This window comes from Neolamprologus multifasciatus, chromosome 19 (assembly GCF_963576455.1).
Source record: "Neolamprologus multifasciatus chromosome 19, fNeoMul1.2, whole genome shotgun sequence".
NCBI lineage: Eukaryota > Metazoa > Chordata > Actinopteri > Cichliformes > Cichlidae > Neolamprologus > Neolamprologus multifasciatus.
In genome coordinates, this window is record NC_140457.1 from 9,274,756 (window position 1) to 9,297,494 (window position 22,739).

Genomic DNA, 22,739 nt, shown 5'->3' on the forward strand with positions numbered 1-22,739 from the left:
ACAGAGAAATTCGCAGCCACCAAGCCTGACGCTTACACTGGGACATTCACAGTGAAAGATCTGGAGCCTACAGATAAAGGCTTGTATTTCTGTGCTGTGAGCAAACACAGTGATACAGATGCACCCAGTAGCTGAACAAAAACCCCAGTACACTGTCAGTGCAAAGTTTTGACTACTAATCTCCTCTACTGTGGTACCCACCACACAATACATGCACCTGCAGTTTTTTATCTTTATATTCTGACTTTATAGACATCATTAAAACCACCTTGGGAGCTTTTAACTGTATAGTACAAAGAAAGGTGCATGAGATATTTGTGCTCCTCTGTACAGCATTTGTTTAGGATAAAGAAATAATCAGCAAGTGTCACAAATTGCTGTCTTTGTTCTACTATACCGTAGTAAAATTTTCTGTTAATGTTAACAGTTTTACATTCAGTCACACTGAAATTAAATAAGAGGAACATGTTGTGTTGGACTAATAATCAGCCACACAGTCACAGTTATTTCCTTAAGAAAGAATATGTGCTGAGGCCCAGCTCCACACCATTTGCAGTACCCTTATTCCAGCAGATGGAGACAGACTTCAACAAATGAAATCATCACTTTCACAGACTGCAGTATGAAGATTCTGCTCTTAAAGCAATGACATAGACAACTGCTGACACCTCCCATGTTCATCATCTGGTAACCACAATCTATTCTTAACCACAAGTGATGAACCGACTATACTGAAAGGATAGCAGGCTGAAATTGTTTAACATGATTTCTGTCGTTGCTATACTTTGTTTCCTTTTCTTGTCAGAAACTACAGGTAGGAAAAATGAACAATAATGACAACAATATAATGCAAACTTAATGATTCCTATATTTAAACATCCTGTTTGCTTTTCCACAGGTGCATCTGACACAAAACGTGCCAACCAAACACCTTCATCCATCATTAAGAGAATTGGTGAATCTGTTGAAAGTGAAATCAAACCTGGCCATTTCTAATGTTTCTGTGACTGACAGTGCTTTCTGTGCTGCTAGTTAGCACAGAAATACAGATTCCACTCAAGTCAATACAAAAACCTCTCCTAATGTCTCTGACAGATTCATATCTGAACACCTGCTGCCAGTCTGCAACTAAATCTAGACTGACTAATTGAACAAGTTTGATCCCCTTTGAAGTCACATTTCAGGCTCAATTAAATCCTTAAGATTTCCTTTAATTGGTGAAAGCAGGAACAAATTAATTATGTTCACTGACAGAACACTGACATGCAATTCCTATAATCAAGCTGGACCAGTTTCCTTGTCAAGAATTTCAGTCAGCCAGAGAAAATTTCAAAAAACAATCAAAAAAAAAAAAAAAAATGCACCATGTACCAAAATCCAGCTTCCTCAGTCATCATATGTTGTTGTTAATGATTACCTGTAGGCGGACCAGCAGCGTCACATATACTTACAATTTCATTGAGCATCACTCCCGCCTCCAACTCTTCATACAACTGTCTCAAACAGGTCATGCCAAACAGAACGTTGACATCTTCATCATGAGCAAACGACGTCGCCTCATATTTTTATTCTTATTGCTGTGGGTATCAGGTAATTCCCAATAAACTTTATCATACAAATTCAACTTAAACCATTTCATGTTTTTAAACAATTTATTTTAATTGCCTGTCATTTTGTTTTAAGAGATTTAGGATAACAAAAAATATTTAATGCTTAGTGGAAATGAATAATTGATCATGATTGCTTCTATCATTACACACAGGTCTAACTGATGGGGGGGAAGTCAAGCAGACCTCCATGCTCTGGAAAAACCAGGGTGATAATGTATCTATAGAATGCAGTCATACCTATGGCAGTAGCTATTACTATATGTACTGGTACAGACAGCTGCCGGGAGAACTAATGAAACAAATGGTGTTTACTACTGCAAACTCCCAACCCGACTTTGAACCAGACTTCAGGGATGAAAAATTCTCAGCCACCAAGCCTGACGCTCACAGTGGGACACTGATAGTGAAGAATTTGGTGCCAGGAGATCAAGGCTTGTATTTCTGTGCTGTTAGTATGCACAGTGATACAGCCACACTCAACACCCGTACAAAAACTCCAGATCATGAACTGTAGGGGGATGTCAAGGACCACAAATACTCACAACTGAATGTTGATTCAACGTGTGAATGGTGACACCACAGACAACAGGATGACAGAGCTCCACACAGAGCAGTGACACTCCCACCAACTCCAACTCTTCATACCAATATAAATTCATACCGTCATTTATTTGTGTTTTAAAAGGTACTACAAGCCAGACCATGATCAAACACATTCACCTCTATTGTTTGATGCTTCTGCTATGCATTAGAGGTGAGTTTGACTAAGGTCCCATTTAGAGTATTCAGTATTTCAGCAGCACAACAAAACAACTCATTTGAGAGTTGTTTTGAGACCCCCATGTTGCTACTCTTCAGAGAAAATTAAAAGAGGAGGGAAACTTACAATTGACCCCCTTAAATACTCTTTCTCATTATTGGATTCACCTGTGTATGTAGGTCAGGGGTCGCTGAGCTTACCAAGCCAATTTGAGTTCCAATAATTACAAAGAGGTGATCAAACATTGGACCACTGTTACACTCCATTCAAAGAGTGCTACAAACCCCTCCCCCGCCCAGCTTTTGGTAAGGCAGACCATTGTTCCATACTGCTGCTGCCTGCATACAGACAAAGACTGAAACAGGAAAAACCAGCTTCCAGGGTTATTTACAAATGGGACAGTGAGGCTGAGGAGGTCCTGCAGGACTGCTTTGAGACAACTGACTGGCAGATATTTGTGGATGCAGCTGATGGCAACATCAATGAACTCACAGACTCTGTCATTGGATATATTGGAAAGTGCATGGATGATATCATCACAAAAACCACTGTCCGCATATATCCAAATCAGAAACCCTGGGTAAATAAAGACGTTCGCACCAAGCTAAAAGTGCGGACCTCTGCCTTTAACTCCGGGGATGCTGATGCTTATAAAGCAGCCAGGTATGACCTCCGAAAGTCCATAAAAAAGGCCAGAAAGGACTACAGGGACAAAATGGAGTCCAGCTACCACAGCTTTGACACCAGGCGACTGTGGAATGGACTGCGCTGCATCACTGACTACAAGAAGGTCAACACAGTCAGTGTTCAGCCCACTGCTTCTCTCGCAGACGAGCTCAACAACTTCTATGCTCGTTTTGATGCAGACAACAGAGAGCAGATCCTCTACCCTCAGGAGGACAGTGAGGCTGCAACTTTAACTCTGAGAACAGAAGCTGTGAGATGGACCTTTAAAAAGGTAAATCCTCACAAAGCTCCAGGACCAGACGGCATCCCAGGCCGGCTACTCAGAGTGTGTGCAGACGAGCTGGCAGAGGTGTTCACCAACATCTTCAACCTCTCCCTGAGGCAGTCAGTGGTCCCCACGTCCCTCAAAGCATCCACCATCATTCCCGTTCCCAAAAAATCAGTGGTCTCCTGTCTGAATGACTACTGTCCTGTTGCACTGACATCAGTCATCATGAAGTGCCTGGAGCGGCTGGTCAAAGGTCACATCTGCTCCTCCCTCCCTGACATACTGGACCCTCTTCAGTTTGCCTATCGGACAAACAGAGCCACAGAGGATGCCATCGCCCTGGCAACGCACACCACCCTCACTCACCTGGAAAAAGGGAATACATATGCAAGGATGCTCTTCATCGACTACAGCTCTGCATTTAACACCATCATCCCCTTGAAACTTGCCACGAAGCTCGTCGACCTTGGGCTGGGAACACCAATCTGCAGATGGATTCTAAACTTCCTAACAAACAGGCCCCAGGTGGTGAGAGTTGGTAAGCACACCTCCTCATCACTCATCTTAAACACAGGTACGCCACAGGGTTGTGTGCTTAGCCCCCTCCTATATTCCCTGTTCACACACGACTGTGTTGCTAAACACGAGTCCAACACCATCATCAAGTTTGCTGATGACACAACCATCATAGGCCTCATCACAGGCAATGATGAGACGGCCTATAGAGAGAAGGTGATGGCGCTGTACGAGTGGTGTCTGGAAAATAACCTGACTCTCAACATCAGCAAAACTAGAGAGATGATAGTGGACTACCGGAAACGACCAGTCAGAGAACACCAGCCCATCCACATCAACGGTGTCAAGGTTGAAAGGGTCAGCAGCTTCAAGTTCCTTGGAGTCAACATCACCGAGGACTTCTCCTGGACCCTTCACACAGACACTGCTATCAGGAAAGCTCGCCAGCGGCTCTACTTCCTGAGGAGGCTGAGGAAGTTTAGCATGAACGCCAACATCACCTCAAATTTCTACAGGTGTACGATCGAGAGCTTGCTGACGAGCTGCATCACAATTTGGTACGGAAGCTGCTCTGCCAGCAGCCGTAAAGCACTACAGAGTGTGGTGAAGGCAGCAGAGCACATCACTGGCACGAGGCTTCCTGCCATTCAGGACATTTACCTCCAGCGATGCCTCCGTAAAGCACACAGCATCATCAAGGACCACAGCCACCCAGCACATCAGCTGTTCTCCTTGTTACCATCTGGCAGACGTTACAGGAGTCTGTCTGCTCGGACTACAAGACTTAAAAACAGTTTTTACCTCCAAGCCGTACGACACCTCAACCACAACACTTAAACACACACAACACAGCACTCAGAAGCTACCCTGCAGCTTCACAAGTACTCTGTTTAATCTGCACTGGTCACTTCACTTTATTGTCATTGATATTTATATTTAAAAGTGCAATACTGTAATTTTCTGCTGCTCATTCCTGTGCAATATCCCATCTACCCTCCCGTCATATTTCTTTTCAAGATTTTCTTATTTAATCACTAGTGTACATATATTTATATTTATAGATACATATATATTTAGTCATCTTTTCTCTTTTACCATGTCTCTCTAATATTTTGCTCCTTACTATTTTTATATTTTTATATTTTATTTTATTATATTTTATTATATTTTCTCCTACTATATCATGCTGCTGAGTGACTGCTGCTCGTAAAACACATTTCATTGCAATGTTGACCCTGTGCTAACTTGCATATGACAAATAAAACTGAAAACTGAAAACTGAATAATTAGTTCTAAAGGTTTTGGAATCAATAAAATGAAAACAGTGCCCAAATTTATGCACCTGCCTGGTTTTGTTTAAACAATTATTGCACGCTTTCTGTAAATCCAAGAAACTTCATTTCACTTCTCAAATATCACTGTGTGTGTTTCCTATATGACATATTTAACTGACATTTTTAATTGTAACAACCAACGATTTATACAGGAAAATAATGACTATTAACAAGGTTGCCCAAACTTTTGTGTCCCACTGTACACACACACATAATACGTATTTGTGGGATCAATTCTAAACTATAGTGACAGTCTCACCTGCAGCCAATAGGACATGGATACTGTTTTCATCAAACAGGTAGTCCTCTGATTATTCTTCATTTTAAAGTGGACTTCAGGTCATTTATAATCTGATGAACATATTCATATTTTTCCCATTAATGTAAGAGTTCCAGGGGTTTTCAGAGTGTTTCAATGGAAAACTGTGTCAAATATATTGCATGTGGTAAAATGTTGTGTTAAACTCACAGGTCTGTCACAGAGACCTCCATAATCTAGGGGAAAAAACAAAACAAAACACAGGGCAAAGATGCAACGATCAGCTAAAACCACATCAATTCATCATTATAAAATTAAGTGTGTTCACCAGTTATAATGTTTACCCTTTTAGATACAGTCCCACTGAAAAGAAACAAAAGGAATACATGTGTTGAATTAATAATCAGCGCCACACCGAGTCAGTTTCTATAGAAGGATGAGTGCAGAATCTAACGCCACATGGCTTGTGCTCCATTTACAGTAACCTCACTCCAGTAGGTGGAGACAGACCTCAATAAATTAAATCTTCACGCCCACAGATTGTCAAATGATGACAATGTTTTCCACTGCTAGTTTACGAAATGAAGTAGAAACCTGCTGACACCTCCCATGGTCATCATCTGGTAACCGCGATCTATTCTCATCCACAGCTAATGAACCGACTATACTGAAAGGAAAGCCGAGATAAATCGTTTAAAATGATCATTGTGGTCACTATATTTTGTTTTCTGCGCTTCCCAGAAATTACAGGTAGAGAAAACAACAATAATTATAACAATACAATGATTATAACATAATGATTCTTGTATTTAAACACTGTTTTTCCACAGGTGCATCTGACACAAAAAATGTCTCCCGAACACCTCCTTCCATCATTAGGAGAATTGGTGAATCTGTTCAAAGTGAAATCAAATGTTCACACGGCATTAAAGATTATGAGGTCATTCTTTGGTACAAGCAAGACCAACACCAAACTTTGGAGATCCTGGGATATGTCAACCTGCAGTTCGTGAATAAAGAAAGCAATCCGAGTGGAAATATCAGCTTTGACGGAGATGGCCGTAAAAAGTCAGCCCTCACCATCTATAATCTAAAGTTCAGTGACAGTGCAGTGTATTTCTGTGCTGCCAAACGCCACAGTGCTGCAGTTCACTGTAAAGTCAGTACAAAAACCTATTCCCTTATTTGCCTGACAGAACAAAGTGCTGGGGCTCCTGAGCACCTGCAGCTAGCTTCCCTTTCAAGTTTGAGTTTGTTAAATTCGTGTTCAATTAATATGATATTTTAAATACACAGTAATTTGCTTTAGCAATGCTCTCTATGCACTTCAAACAAGTTGAAAAAAAACTTCCTTTCTGAAGCTGGAAATATTTCTGTCAGGTAATCCGTAATTTGAATGTTATCAAATCTGTCCTGATCTAGAGAACTGGTAATCCATGGGGAATTCTGTATGCACTGTGGCGGGACCTCTTATCAGCTGATACTGCAGCGACACTCCCACCTGAACTCTTCATTTCTTCATTTCATGTGACTTGTAGTACTTCACTATCAGAAGATGGAGATTATCATTAATATGAAACACAGGCTCCTCAGGCTATTAATCTTTCTGTTGTACACCCAAAAGCACCTATGTACTTTGAACATACAACAGCTACATTTGTAATAACCTTTAATTTCAGATATATTCAAGGTTTGAACTGAGGCCACTAAACCTGATGCTCACAGTGAGGAATCTGGAGCCATAAGATAAAGGCTTGTATTTCTGTTCTGTGTTTCAGGGACCAATGTGCAACATCTGTATAAGACAGACATTCATTTTCATCACAAAGTGGCATATATGATCCATCTGCACGTATGAATCGTGCATCAAGAATAGTTTACACAAACTCATTTTTACTAGTTGATAAATGCAAGTCAGTCAGTGGATACAAAACTAAATGAATCAGTAAAATATAGAACGATAACTTTAGATACAGATTTAAATGATTGTGGTCTGATCTCACATGAGTAAAAGGAATATCGATGCTGAAGTGAGTACAAACAAAGGGGACACAGGGGAAAGATAATGATTTTTACACCCCCAGGGGGAGACAAATGTCAGCAAATGACATAAGGCAGCAAACATATTGCACATGCCCAAAACCACAATATCTACACATAGCCTGCAGATAAAGTCAAAGCTTTGGTTTCATATCTGTCATGCATTAACTGTGATGTGCTTCACAGGAGAGGAAAGGAAGAACCTATGTTCAACATGATCTCCACAGTCTTCATTCTCTTTTTCTTTCAGCTGATGGGGGATAATGGTGAGTATTCTACGATCAGGAAATAATCACACAGCTGGTAATTTCATTTCTAAAATAATCATGTGTTATTTTATTCCCAACAGGAGTTTCTACCACCTACAATGTCCTGCAAACACCTCCTTCCATCATTAAGAAAGTTGGTCAATCTGTTTCTAGTGAGATCCACTGTTCACACAACGTGTCAATTTTTGAACGGATTCTCTGGTATAAACAAGATGAACACAGAGCTCCACAGTTCCTCGGATACCTAAATCTGAACTTTCCCTACCCCGAGGAGGATGTGAAAGGAAAAATCAGCTTTAACGGAAACGCCAAAAAATATTCAAACCTGACCATTTCTAATGTTTCAGTGACTGACAGTGCTGTGTATTTCTGTGCTGCTAGTCAGCACAGTACTACAGATCCAACTGAAGTCAATACAAAAACCTCTCCCAATGTCTATGAGACAGATTAATATCTAAACACCTGCTGCCAGTCTGCAAGTAAACCTAGCCTCAGAAAAAAGTCACTGAAAGTTTCAAGACAAATTTCATCCTATCTGAAGTCATGTTGCTGGATCAGTTCAAACCTAAAGAGTTGCTGTTGTCATTGGAAAATGCACAGCATTAATTATAATCAATGATTAAAGTCAGTCACATAAGTCTGCTTCATACAATCAAGCTGGATGTTTTTCAGGAATTTGACAGTTAGGAATATAAATTTCTAAACGATGATCAAAAAGCAGAAAAAATGCTGAAATCTTCATCGGTAATGCTCATTAGATAATGTTAGCAAAACTAATCACCTGCAGGGGGATCAACAGCACCATATATACTCTGATCTACACATCATGACAGTTTTGTTGAGTGACACTCCCGCCTGAAAAACTCTTCATGTAACTAACTCAGTGAGTTCTTGTCAAAACAGAACATGGACATCATCATTAATAAAAGAGGCCTCCTCATAATATTAATCTTCTTGCTGTGGGCATCAGGTAATTCCCAAAAAACATCTATATAATACAGATTCAACTTAAACTACTTTGAAGCAATTTTTTGGAACTGAAAGGTTTTTTTTTTTATGAGATCTAGGATGAGAAAAACCTTTAATACTTGATAGAAATTGATAAAAAAAAAATTAAGTTACACAATAACTTGGCTTTGTTACACACAGGTCTAATTGATGGAAAATTACAGCGATACAGCCACACTCAACACCTGTACAAAAATCTCACATAATGAACTGTAGGGGGATGTCAAGGACCACAAATACTCACAATTGACGTTAGAGATACCACAGATCAAAGAGCTCCCCACAAAGCAGTGACACTCCCACCTGCAACTCTTGATATCAACATAAATTCAAACTGTCATTTATTCACGTGCTCCCATCTTCTACAACATGGACATTTTCATATATGGTCACTTCAGCTTTTTGATATTTCTCCTTTGGATCAAAGGTGAGTTGTACTGAGATCTCATTTATGCTGTTACTTATTGTAGGGACGGCAGAAACAAATGATCATAATTAAAGGCTTTATACTTAAACATCTGCATTATTAACCAAACTGTTCTACACACACACAGGTCTAATTGATGCCAAGGATGTCACACAAACTCCCATGCTGTGGGAACAACAGGGTAATAATGCAACAATGGACTGCAGCCATACCAAGGATGCTTCTTATTTCCAGATGTACTGGTACAGACAGCTGCCAGGAGAAAATATGGAACTGATTGTGTTCACGACAACAGCCAAAAAATCTGATCACGACTTTGGAAAATTCAGCAAAGAGAAATACTCAGCCACAAAGACTGAGGCTCGTGACGGGACATTTACAGTGAAGAACCTGGAGCCAAAAGACAGCGGCTGGTATTTCTGTGCCGTCAGTGAGCACAGTGATACAGACTCATGTGAAAGCTGAACAAAAACCTCACTGAATGGTTGGCACAAGTGTTGCAATTATTCCCTGTACTGTAGGGGGACCTCAAGTACAACTACAGATCGGGAAATCGTATGAAGCTCTTCAGCTTCCCAACTACCATCTCACACACACTAACAGAGACTCTGGGCTCTTAAGTTTAAGATCCCCAGAGCACAATAAAATAAAAATGTTCTTCACTGGAAGTTTCGATCTTTACTACTCACATACAGTCAAACTACTGAATGCATGCTTATTATTCCATCTTCATTCAAAGGAAGCTTGATAGTTTTTAACCTGCACAGATTTAAAAAGCTGCCATGTGAGGGAATGAGGTATGTTCTTTTCACGTCTCTAAATCTCCTGCAAAAATATGAAGGAGGCCTCATGAGGACAAATGTTCAGCAACACAGAGTGACATTCAAACTGGATCTCTGACAATGGAGAAGGTGCTGGACGAAGAGAACAGTGCATTTCTGTGCTGTAAGTCAACACAGTCAAACAAGTGATTTAGACACTTGAAATAATCCTGCACTGCTGGTGTCAGGAAGCAGAAGATAATCTCACACACAGGGAACTTTAGACTCATTATTTTTAATGGCACTTAGAGACTGTGGCTGCTTTTCAGCTTTATTATTACTGTATAGTTGTTAAGATAGACTACTACTAGTGTTGCAGCTGTAACTGAAAAGACGGTCTCTTAAAGCAGGCTTGTATTTCTGTGCGGTGCGTCAGGGGCCACAGTGCCATGACTAACTGCAATAATGTTCAAAGAAATCTGTGCAGGTCAAAAAACATAAATCCATGGACTAAACCATTATTTTTTTTTATCATAAAGCTGCATATATGAACCTTCCACATACATGACCACATGAAAAACCATTCATAGAAAATTAGAAACTGATATTCGCAGGGTGATTAAGTCATTCAGTTTAATAAAATGAATCAGTGAAATAAAGAAAGATAGATTTAGTTAGTTTTAAATGACTGGTTAATGATATGACATACAGAACCATACACACACACACACACACACACACACACACTGAAATTACTACCAACCATTATGTTAAAAAAGCAAAATAAAACAAACAAAACATATTTCACTCAAAGACAGTCCCACTTCATAAAAATCTGTATTTGCTGATAACAAAGATGATATATTTCACACCCACAGGGGGAGACAAATGTCAGCAAATGAATAATGTCACAAACATTTTGCACACGCCCAAATGCCACAGTATCTACATAGCATACTGATAAAGTCAAAGCTTTGGTTTCACATCTGTCATATTTTAACTGTGATGAACTCCACAGGACAGAAAAGGAAGGGTCTATATTCGACATGATGTCCACAGTCTTCTTTATCTATTTCTTTCAGCTCATAGGGAAGTATGGTGAGTATTCTAACATGAGAAAATTTCCACTCATCTGGTAATTTCACTTTTTAAAAATCATATGTTTTTTTTCTCTCCCCCCCCACAGGAGTTTCTAGTACCTACACGGTCCAGCAAACACCTCCTTTCATCATTAAGAAAGTTGGTCAATCTGTTTCCAGTCAGATCCACTGTTCACACAATGTGTCAATTTTTGATCGGATTCTTTGGTATAAACAAGACGAACACAGAGCTCTAAAGTTCCTCGGATACCTAAATGAGGGATATCCAAACCCTGAGAATGATGTGAAAGGGAAAATCAGCTTTAATGGAAATGCCAGAAAACATTCAAACCTGACCATTTCTAATGTTTCAGTGACTGACAGTGCTGTGTATTTCTGTGCTGCCAGCACGGTACTACAGATTCCACTAAAGGCAATACAAAAACCTCTCTTAATGTCTCTGCAGAGAGATTCATATCTGAACACCTGCAGCCAGTATGCAACTAAATCTAGCCTCGGAAAAAAGTTACTGAAAGTTTCACATTGGTAGCTCATTTCAAATACTAATAGTTGCAAGAATCATTGGAAGAATTAGAGCATTAATTTTGATCTATGATTAAAGCCAAACACATAATTCTGTTTCCTGCAATCAAGCTGTACCCATTTTTCTGTCAAGATTTTCACAGTCAGCCATATAAATGTTGAAACAACAATCATAAAAATGCAAAGCCTCTTGTAATCTGTCTTCTTTAGCCTTTATCTAGTATCATTAAAAGTGGTAATCAACAGTTGTACTTCATGAAACCATCTGAAACAGCATCGACATAATGGTTAAGCGATCCCTCCTCATATTGTTTCATCCATTTGCTGTGTGTATCAGATGTTTCCCAATGAACTTCTTCCATTAATCCGTTTTATTCTGCTTATCCAATTCCGGGTCACAGGATGAGAGGTGGGGTACTCACTGGACAGGTTGTCATGCTGTGGAAGGGCTAACATAGAGACACAGAAACATCATGGACTGCAGGGGGATGTCAAGTACCACAAATACAACTGTCAGTGGTAAACCCGAAGATAACAGGATCACAGAGCTCCCCACAAAGCAGTGACACGCCCACCTGAAACTCTTGATATCAACATAAATTCAAACTGTCATTTATTCATGTGTTCCTATCGTCTACAACATGGACATTTTCATATATGGTCACCTCACCTTTTTGATATTTCTGCTTTGGATCAAAGGTGAGTTGAGTAAAATCTCATTTATGGTGTTTCTTATTTTAGAGATGGCAGAAACAAGTGATTATGGTTTAAAGTTTTATATTTAAAAATGTTCATTATTAATTGAACTGTTCTACACACACAGGTCTAACTGATGCCAAGGATGTCACACAAACTCCCATGCTGTGGGAACAACAGGGTAATAATGCAACAATGGACTGCAGCCATACCAAGGATGCTAACCATTTCCAGATGTACTGGTACAGACAGCTGCCAGGAGAAAATATGGAACTGATTGTGTTCACGACAACAGCCAAAAAATCCAATCACGACTTTGGAAAATTCAGCAAAGAGAAATACTCAGCCACAAAGACTGAGGTTCATAATGGGACATTTACAGTGAAGAACCTGGAGCCAAAAGACAGCGGCTGGTATTTCTGTGCCGTCAGTAAGCACAGTGATACAGACTCATGTGAAAGCTGAACAAAAACCTCACTGAATGGTTGGCACAAGTGTTGCAATTAATTCCTGTACTGTAGGGGGACCTCAAGTACAACTACAGATCAGAGGATCATATGAAGGTCTTCAACTTCCCAAATCACAGCTCACACACACACACACACACACACACGCTTGTTTCTTAAATTTAGGTTTGTCAGAGCACAATTATTATTCACAATTGGTCTGATCAAGCCCTCTTTAGCTCTGTTCTTAATTAGAGGTACTGTCCATTAAAATGGTCATCTGTACTCGTTCTGCTCACTTAAATTAACTTATGCCAACACATGGGGAAAACATGAAATGTCCACATTCCCCACAGGTACTCGTGCTTTCTCCCACAGTCCAAAGACATGCAATTAGCAGCGCTATGTTAACTGGGGGTTCTAAATTGCCCATAGGTGTGAATGTGACTATGAACGGTTATCTGTTTCTCTGTGTTAGTCCTGTGACAGACTGGTCACCTGTCCAGGGCGTTTCTCTTAATCCAGACAGAATGATTGGCATCCACACACCCACCCATTCTTTTCCACTTATCCTACAACAAGATGTTGGATGCCCCGTCTCTTAAGATACTATCCGACCTTCTAACTTCATTTAAACAGCTAATCAGAGAGCTTAGGAACAGTTCAGGTCAGGTCAAGTATTACGGTACTTTGATTACTTCTACAGGTAGCAGCAGAACTTTAGTATAGTGACAGTTCAGGAAGAGAAGAGTGCATTATGGCACCACGTAATGGACTAACCCGTCACCCCACCCATGGGATGGTTAAACTCGCATAAGAAATCAGAACTTCATACACACAGTTTTAGAGCACAGGAGTTACACGGACTTCCTTAAATGAAACTATGAAAGACAAAATGATGACACCTGTCTTCTGTATAATCTTTAATGTCATACAGGTTTCAGGTAACTGACTTTTTATATGTCTTGATAATTAAGACTGGTTTTACTTTTCCATGTGTAAAGTTGTTTGTTTCAGTACTGCAATGGTTAATTATGGTTAATTATGATCCATTTCCCGTAGGTTCTACACTCAGTGACCAAGTCCACCAGACTCCAGCTGATATGTTCCAAAATCAGGGACAAACGGCCACAATCAACTGTTCGCACAGTATAGATGGCTATGATTGAATCCTCTGGTACAAGCAAACAAAAAGCAAACAGCTTCATTTCCTGGGATACATGCTTGAAAACCTAAGAAACCCAGAGCCTGGAGTTAATGTGACAATGGCTGGGAATGCAAATAAAGACGAAACCTGCACATTAACAATCGCAGATCTCACAGTGAGCAGCAGTGCGGTGTACTTCTGTGCTGCTCGTTACCACAGTACTACTTATCACTTTGCCACAATACAAAAACTCCCTCTCCACAATGTGCACTGTTTGAGGACTCTAATGTGCAACAACAGCAAAAGTGATAGGTGATACATTTAGTAGCAGGTTATATGCTGATGACATATATTTAATATTTATATTTATTTATTGTTATAAGTGTTGCTGTAGGTTATCACTTTTTGGTCTTGGGATCTGTGTATTACCAGGTACAAGAATAATTTTCTTTAGGCCAAACATTTCAAAAGCTAATAGGGTGTGTTCATACCGTACATCACAGTTGTTAAAATGACACAAATCTTTGTGGATACTAAAAAAAAAAATGTACTTTTTCAAAACAAAACTGTATATGGTGAAAAATGATATATGGTAACTACTTTGATGAATGTTTAAAATGTATGCATATGGCTCAAAGATACATAAATACAACTATAACTTTGACCCACTGGTGTTACTTGAGGTTTATGCATGAAACTTGGTGAAAAGAGTCAAACACTGTCGCATATTTCAGAACCTTTTGCCGTATCGTTCTACTGTTCAGGCCTCCACTGACAAAGAAAGAAGAGAAAATTGTAATAGAAATTTAGAAACACTATCGGAGAGCTTACAAAGCTTTGCCATCAGCTTTCCAGCAGGTGCTGAAAAATAGCAATCTACTACACCAGGTGTTTCTGGGTTGTTGTTATTTTGAGTCCTGTCATTAGGTGGCAGTATGTCAACAGTTTGTGGCTGTTAAGAATACATTGCCCACCTAAAAGAAGTTGATTTCCAAAAGGGAGGGGTTAATTCAGATGAGAGATATCAGTGTTACAGAAGCTACAGCTACTAAAGTAAAGAAGCAATAACGCAGACAACATAAATCCATGAATCTGCGAGCAACCAAAATGATCATCTTTTTGTTCTGTATGAGTTTTAAAATGATCCTGGTGTCAGGTAATGAGCTCTTTTTACTTTTCCATTTTTTGAAGATTCTCTCTAATATTACTATGTTTTACATTTTTGTTAACATTTTTTGTTTCACAGGTTCCTCACTCAGTGACCAGGTCTACCAGAATCCAGCTGATATGTATAAAGAACAAGGACAAACAGCAGACATCACCTGTTCACACAGTATAGACAACTATGATCGAATCCTCTGGTACAAGCAAATAAAAGGCCATCTACAGTACCTGGGGTACATAATAGGAAACCTAGGAAATCCACAGGATGGGGCAAATGTGACAATAATTGGAAATGCAAATAAAGACCAGACCTGCACGTTGACTATTAAAGATCTCACCCTGAACAGCAGTGCTGTGTACTTCTGTGCTGCTAGATACCACAGTGCTACATATCACTGATCCACAATACAAAAACCTCTCAATCATATTTTATTTGATCTCTATGTCACAGCTCACAGGCCCATGCACCTGTTTTGCAATATCTGGAATATATTAATTTGTATTGCGAATGTAAAGCATATGTTTAGGTGGAGGAGGATGCATATTGACACCACCCACAAAATTGCTGGGGAAGGCTTACTCAGACAGGAGGTTATAAATATTGCAACTGCTACAATTTGCTGTATCTGATTGCCTCTAATTCAAGCCAGGAGTCAAAATGATCATCTTATTTCTTTCCATTATTTTAAAATGTTTTCTGGTTTCAGGTATTAAACATACCAGTGTTTACTACAATCTTGTAAATGTGCAGTTTAAGTATTACTTCATTCAATTTTTTAAATTGGATTTTAAATTTGGCTTTGCATCTTGGCAGCCTCAATGCCCATGTCCTTTTTTGGTCTAATTCTTTCTTGTTTCTTTCCCCACAGGCTCCTCTCTCAGTGACAAAGTCCACCAGAGACCAGCTGACATTTATATAAATTCCACAGATACAGCCAAAATCTACTGTTCACACAGAATAGACAGCTATGATCAAATCCTTTGGTACAAGCAGTTAAAGAACAAGCAGCTACAGTTCCTGGGACGCTTGTACATAAGCATGGCAAATGTAGAGACCGGAGTGAACGTGTCAATAACTGGGAGTGCAGATAAAGACAAGACCTGCACATTAACTGTTAAACATCTCACCGTGAACAGTGGTGCCGTGTACTTCTGTGCTGCTAGATACCACAGTGCTACATATCACCAATCCTCAATACAAAAACCTTAACATAGTGGTTTCCATGTCTGCATGAAACTCCATGACATGCAAGCTTAAAGCCAGTTATATTGTTTCCTTTCATAAGGTGGCAGTACAGCCCCACAGTAGCTGACTTGATTGTAACATTAAGAGGAGGTTTATCCGAGTCCACCCATTTCATGAGTTCATGTCTGTGTGCTGATAGGCAGCTTGACTTGAAAGGAGGCTGGAAATTACCAGTATAAATGTTTATGAACTGAAGGATAAAAAGACTGTAAGAATAACACTGTAGTCTCTTATTTTTTTAACTAACATTTAGAAAACACAAAATGTTTTTCTTATTGCTAAGCACTACTTTTAACACCATACTGGTTTCAGGTAATGACATTTTTGAGATTTATAAAATATATTAATATTTTTGGCTAATAAAGCAATTCTCTAAACATGCTAAAACCACAATATTTTAACTTATTGCATTGAATTAAGTCTCATGTATTTTCTTTTCCGATTTTTTTTTAACAGGTTTCTCTCCTAGCGACCGCGTCCACCAGGAACCAGCTGACATGTACAAAACATCTGAAGATATAGCCAAAATTCAATGTTTGCAGAGTATCGACGACAACCACAACCGAATCCTCTGGTACAAGCAATCAAATAGCCAGCTGCAGCTCCTGGGGTACATGTTAGCAAACAGAGGATTTCCAGAGACCGGATTTAACGTGTCAATAGATGGGAGTGCAAATAAAGACCAGACATGCACATTAACAATTAAAAGCCTCGACTTCAATAGCAGTGCAGTGTATTTCTGTGCAGCTAGTTACCACAGTGCTACATATCACTGAGTCACAATACAAAAACCTTGCAATTGGCAGTTTCTCCCTTACAGCCCACAGCCCCTTGCACCTGTATCCTAACCAACACTGGTCTTCTGGTTAGAACGAAGCATTTAAATGGGAGGTCCTTAATGTGAAGTAAAGCTTTTAATTGCTACCTAGCATTATACAGGCTTCTTACTTACAGTGTCAGCCGTATCTCAGTGTAGAATATAACAATGATTGACTAAAAAAAAACAACATATTTTTAGTCTCATCCCTGTGGCTTCCAGGTACATGAACATTTTAACATATGTGATAGAGAGGGTATTTTTTCTTTTAATCAGAAAATTATTATTATTAAATTGTATTTTATTCTTACAGGTCAATCCCAAGATGTGATTCAACAACCTGAAATCAGATGGAGTTATGTTAACAAAGCTGCACACATAAACTGCAGCCACAACAAAGATAAGGGCCACCTCCAGATGTACTGGTATATTCAAAGACCAGGAGAGACCATGAGGCTCATCGTCTACACAGTGTTTGGTGGGAAGCTGGACAATGGTGGAGCCCAATTTCCTGCGGGATGAATCAAGTATGATCAATCAATCAAATATTCAGCCAGTAGAAAAACCATTGAGAACAGCGCTCTAACTGTGAATGATTTGCAGCAGAATGACAGTGGAGTGTATTTTTGCGCTGTCACCAAACACAGTGATGTGAGAAGTAAAAGAAGCTGTACAAAAACTGCCTGACAATTAATCTGATATTAGAGATGACTTGATATTCATGTCCTCCAGTAGGTGGCGATGAAGCTCAAGAAATACTGATATCAAAACCTTTAGCAGCTGGTTTCAAGAGGAGGGCGTCAATAAAAGTGTTCATGGGGAAAATGTTCATATCACTCACTGTTCTGTTTTCAGACAGAAGCTCATCATGCTGACATTATTCAGTTTGTTTTGGCTCACTGGTAATCAAACGCATCATCCAAGCATCCCAATTTATATTATCTTTCGTTTATATGCTGATTATTCATTTTCTCTGTTTCTAGGTGTTTGTCTGGGTGTTGAAGTTTCCCAAACACCTGTGGAAGTTTTCAGAACACCTGGAGAAAAAGTCCAGCTGGTCTGCAGCCATGAAAAGACCGACTACCCACTCATGCAGTGGTACCAGAAATCCCCTCAAGATCAGGCTCTGAAGCACATTGGACATTTATATTACAACAACAAAGCGCATGACGAATCGTCTAAGACACATTTTAATATTAGTGGAGATTTGAGTGGAGAGAAACCAAAGAATGCTTCTCTGTTTATAGTGGACCTAAAGGCCTCCTGAGCACAGTGCAGTGTATTACTGTGCAGCAAGCTTTGCACACTGAGAGGAAAACCCCTCCCTGTAATACCAAAACTCAAACCCAATAAAGCGAATGGTTTTAAACTGAATGCACTCGCCCCACCTTGTTGTTAAATGCTGCCAGTATAATTTTCACTTCACTTTCCTCTTAAACCCCAGTCAGTCGAATCCCAGTAATTAAAAAGTAAACTCTAAAACAAATCAAAGGAATATGAAGATGATTCCCTTTCTTGTCTTCTGGTGTCTGACAAGTAATAACTTGTTTGCATAACATAAAATTATCTAAAAGTGTCAATGTTTATGATTTAAACAAAATGTTGTTGTTTTTTTTTCTCCTGTATCCAGGTGTCTGTCTGGGTGTTGAGGTCCGTCAGTTTCCCTTCGATGTCATTACAGAAGTTGGATCCAAAGTGCAGATTTTTTGCAGTCATGAAAAGACTGACTACAGGGTGATGCTCTGGTACCAGCAGCCACCCGGAGAGACAACTATGAAACTCATTGGGTTTCTAAACTTCAAAGCTGTCACATTTGAAGACCAAAATAACAATAATTTCAATATCACAGGAGATCTGGGTGGGAATACAGCAAAGAACGGCTCCCTGATAGTCAAAGTTGTACAAAAAGAGCACAGTGCAGTGTACTACTGTGCAGCTAGAGAAACACAGTCACAAAAAGCTCCTCTGAACACTACAAAAACTCCACAGCCCGAAATCATAAGTGGTTTGACACAAGAAAGGGAATAAACTGATCTAGAACACCTGCTTTTGTGGTTTTGGTTTTTGATTTTTAATATAATTTTGTTCTAATGATGCCACACTGATAACATATTTAATACATAATAATATGTCAAAAGCATATCATGTGGATGATTCATGTAAAAATAATTGTATACAAAGAGCTAAACTGAATATTTATTAAAAAAAAAATTAGTTGGAGCTGAAATCTACATGTCCATACGTATTTGGACAATGACAGGATTTTTGTAATTGTGCCTCTGTAAACCAACACAGTGGATTTTACTACAAACAAGATGTCTGACTGATGCTGACTTTCAGCTTTAATTCAGTGGGTTTCACAAAACACTGAATTCACCTTTTTAGACTTATAAAAAGCTCCCAATCTTCAGAGGTTAAAAAGTATTTGAACAATTGACTAGCAAACATTTTTATGACCATGTGCGCCTGTTGCCTAATTATTCCATGAAAGATTAAGCAGTGTTAAGAGTTTAACACTTAGTGTTGAACTTGTATTTGGTAGCTTCTCAATGAAACATTTCAATATGAGGACGAATGACATACAGATGAAAGTGAGGAAGGCAAAAAAACATATTGGAAAACATAAGAATTTTTTTCTTCAAGCCAAATACACTTCACTCACTTCCCAGAGCTCATGGCCATAAGTGTGGCTTGAGAAAAAATTAACTTTTTCATAAAAGTGATTATAGCCAAAACATTTAAGGTAGAAATACCTCATACGGTCCCTATACAGTATGTTTACTTGAAAGCTCATAGAAAGGTTCTGGCAAAGATTGAAAATGTGTAACTCAAAGTAAAAGATACTATTTTAAGTCCTTTGATAAGCTGGCAGTATGTCTGTAGTGTAGAGGCTCTTCATAATCCACTGCAACACCACCCAATTTCTTGGTGGGAGGGGTTTACCAAGAAATGGTGTATGAATAATTAGCAGAACTGAATATACAGTTATGAAAGCAAGGAAGACATACCAGCTCTGTTCCTGGGTTTAATTATGCAACACAACATGGTAATCACTTTCTTCTGCATAAGCTTTAACATTATCCTGGTGTCAGGTAATGCACTCTTGTTAACTTTTCACTTTTTCAGGATTTACTCTGATTCTATATTTTATATTTATGTGAGGTTGCTGATTATTCATTTTTACAGGTTCATCACTCAGTGACCAAGTCCACCAGAATCCAGCTGATATGTATAAAAATCAAGAAGAAACAGCTGAAATCACCTGTTCACACAGTATAGATAACTATAATCAAATTCTCTGGTACAAGAAAACAAAAAGCAGCCAACTGCAGCTCCTGGGATACATGTTTGCAACAAGCCCATCTCTAGAGCCTGGAGTGACTGTGACAATTGCTGGGAATGCAAATAAAGACCAGACCTGCACACTGACAATTAAAGATCTCTTCATGAACAGCAGTGCAGTGTACTTCTGTGCTGCTAGATACCACAGTGCTACATGTCACTGATCCGCATTACAAAAACCTTTCAATTGCCAGTTTTTGTCTCTTACAGTTCACAGACGTTTGCACCTGTATTCTAACCAACACTGGTCTTGTAATCCGGTAGTGGAATGGGAGGTTCTTAGAGAATTAAAACCTATAACCTCCACCTACCATTACAAATAGCAGCAGGCTGTAATATTTACAGTGCCAGCTTCATCTGATTGTAGAGCATCACTATGATTGCTCAAGCCCTCATTGTATTTTTTGTCTCATCTCTCTGGCTCCAAGGTACATGAACCACTCAAATGATACCTGGACTTTAAAGATTTCTTGTCACCATCTAACGCCTAAACATTTTGCTTATAGAATTATTGGTATTAAATTATATTTTTTTCTTACAGGTCAATCCCAGGATGTGTTTCAAGAACCTGAAATCAGATGGAGTTATGTTAACAAAGCTGCACACATGAACTGCAGCCACAACAAAGATAAGGGCCACAGCCAGATGTACTGGTATATTCAAAGACCAGGAGAGACCATGAGGCTCATCGTCTACACAGTGTTTGGTGGGAAGTCGGACTATGGTGGAGCCCCTGAGAATAAATATTCAGCCAGCAAAGAAGCCATTGAGAACGGCGCTCTAACTGTGAATGACTTGCAGCAGAATGACAGTGGTGTATATTTTTGTGCTGTCAGTAAACACAGTGATGTGAGAAGTAGGAGAAGCTGTACAAAAACTGCCTGACAATTAATCTGATATTAGAAATTACTTTAATCTCCTCCAGTAGGTGGCGCTGGAGCTCAAGAAATACCGATCAACACCTGCAGTAGTTGATAAATGTCAGACATGTTCAGACAGGAGCTCATCATGCCAACAATATTCAGTTTCATTTCATTCAATTCAATTATTTGATATAGCGCCAAATCACAACAACAGTTCTCCAGAGGTGTTTTATATTGTAAGGTAAAGACCCAACAATAATAGAACAAAATAAGAATAATAAAAACAAAACAAAAACATAAACTGAGAAAAACCCCAACAGCGCTTCAGTGACAGTGTTATTGGACAAACCTCCAAACTATATGCTTTATGAAAAAGAAAAGCTTTGAGCCAAATCTTAAAAGTGGAGATAGTGTCTGTCTCCTAAATTCAAACTGGAAGCTGGAAGTTCAGTGCAGCTCATCTGCAACTACAGAAAGGCATAAATTCCCTGGAGACCAAGCTATCAAGTGCACTGGACATTTGCATTACAACAAAGATTTTCATAATAAACGATGTGATGTTTGCTTCTACCATAAGAGAGTGTGGGGGGTTTGTTAAGCTTTCTCTCCTCTGTGTGAGTTTAACATGAGTATGAAGATTTATTTTAATATTAATGGTGATTTGAGGAAAGCAAAGAATTCTTCTGTGTTTATAGTCGACCTACAGGCACCTGAGCACACTGCCTTGTACTACAGTGCAGCAAACTATGGACACAGAGGAAAACCCCTCCCCTTAATACAAAAACTGAAGAAAAAAAAAAAACATTGGTTTTGATGGGTTTGAACTGTTCATACTCCTCCTACCAGCCAGCTTAGTGTTCGCTTCACTTTCCTTTTAGGTCTTAGTTCAATGTGATCACACAGTTGATCTGAAGTCACATCCCAGCAATTTAAATTCCTACAACTCTTAGGCTCATATAGTTTGACGTTATCAAAGGAACATGATTAATTTTCTCTTTTTTTGTTGCCTAACAGGTAATAACTTCTTTACTTACAACAAGGTTATCTGAACATGGACGGTTTCATTAAATGTGGCATTATGTTATGATTTCAATTGAATTTGTTTTCAGTCATGTGTCATATGTTTTGGTTTAAACTGAATGGTTTTTTTTTATATATATTTTTTTATCCAGGTGTCTGTCTGGGTATTGAGGTCCATCAGTTTCCCTCTGAGTTCATCACAAAAGTTGGATCGAAAGTGCAGATTTTCTGTAGCCATGAAAAGACTGACTACAGGGTGATGCTGTGGTACCAGCAGCAGCCTGGAGACACAGCTATGAAACTCATTGGGTATTTGTACTTTAAAGATGACAAATATGAAGAACAATATAAAGATCATTTCAATATCACAGGAGATTTAAGTGGGAATACAGCAAAGAACGGCTCCCTGATAGTCAAAGTTGCACAAAAAGAGCACA

General features: G+C 39.1%; 1 protein-coding gene and 1 long non-coding RNA gene across 2 annotated transcripts in view; one reads left to right on the plus strand and one right to left on the minus strand.

The window, feature by feature from the left end:
• ccdc177 (coiled-coil domain containing 177) overlaps positions 1-22,739 on the minus strand; it is a 152,570-nt gene that overhangs the window by 91,918 nt on the left and 37,913 nt on the right. The gene's annotated exons all lie outside the window — the stretch shown is intronic.
• Positions 19,885-21,608, plus strand: LOC146495950 (uncharacterized). The gene is made up of 3 exons (XR_014871188.1): positions 19,885-20,169; positions 20,264-20,847; positions 20,961-21,608. It is a non-coding gene; the product is annotated as an uncharacterized LOC146495950 (long non-coding RNA).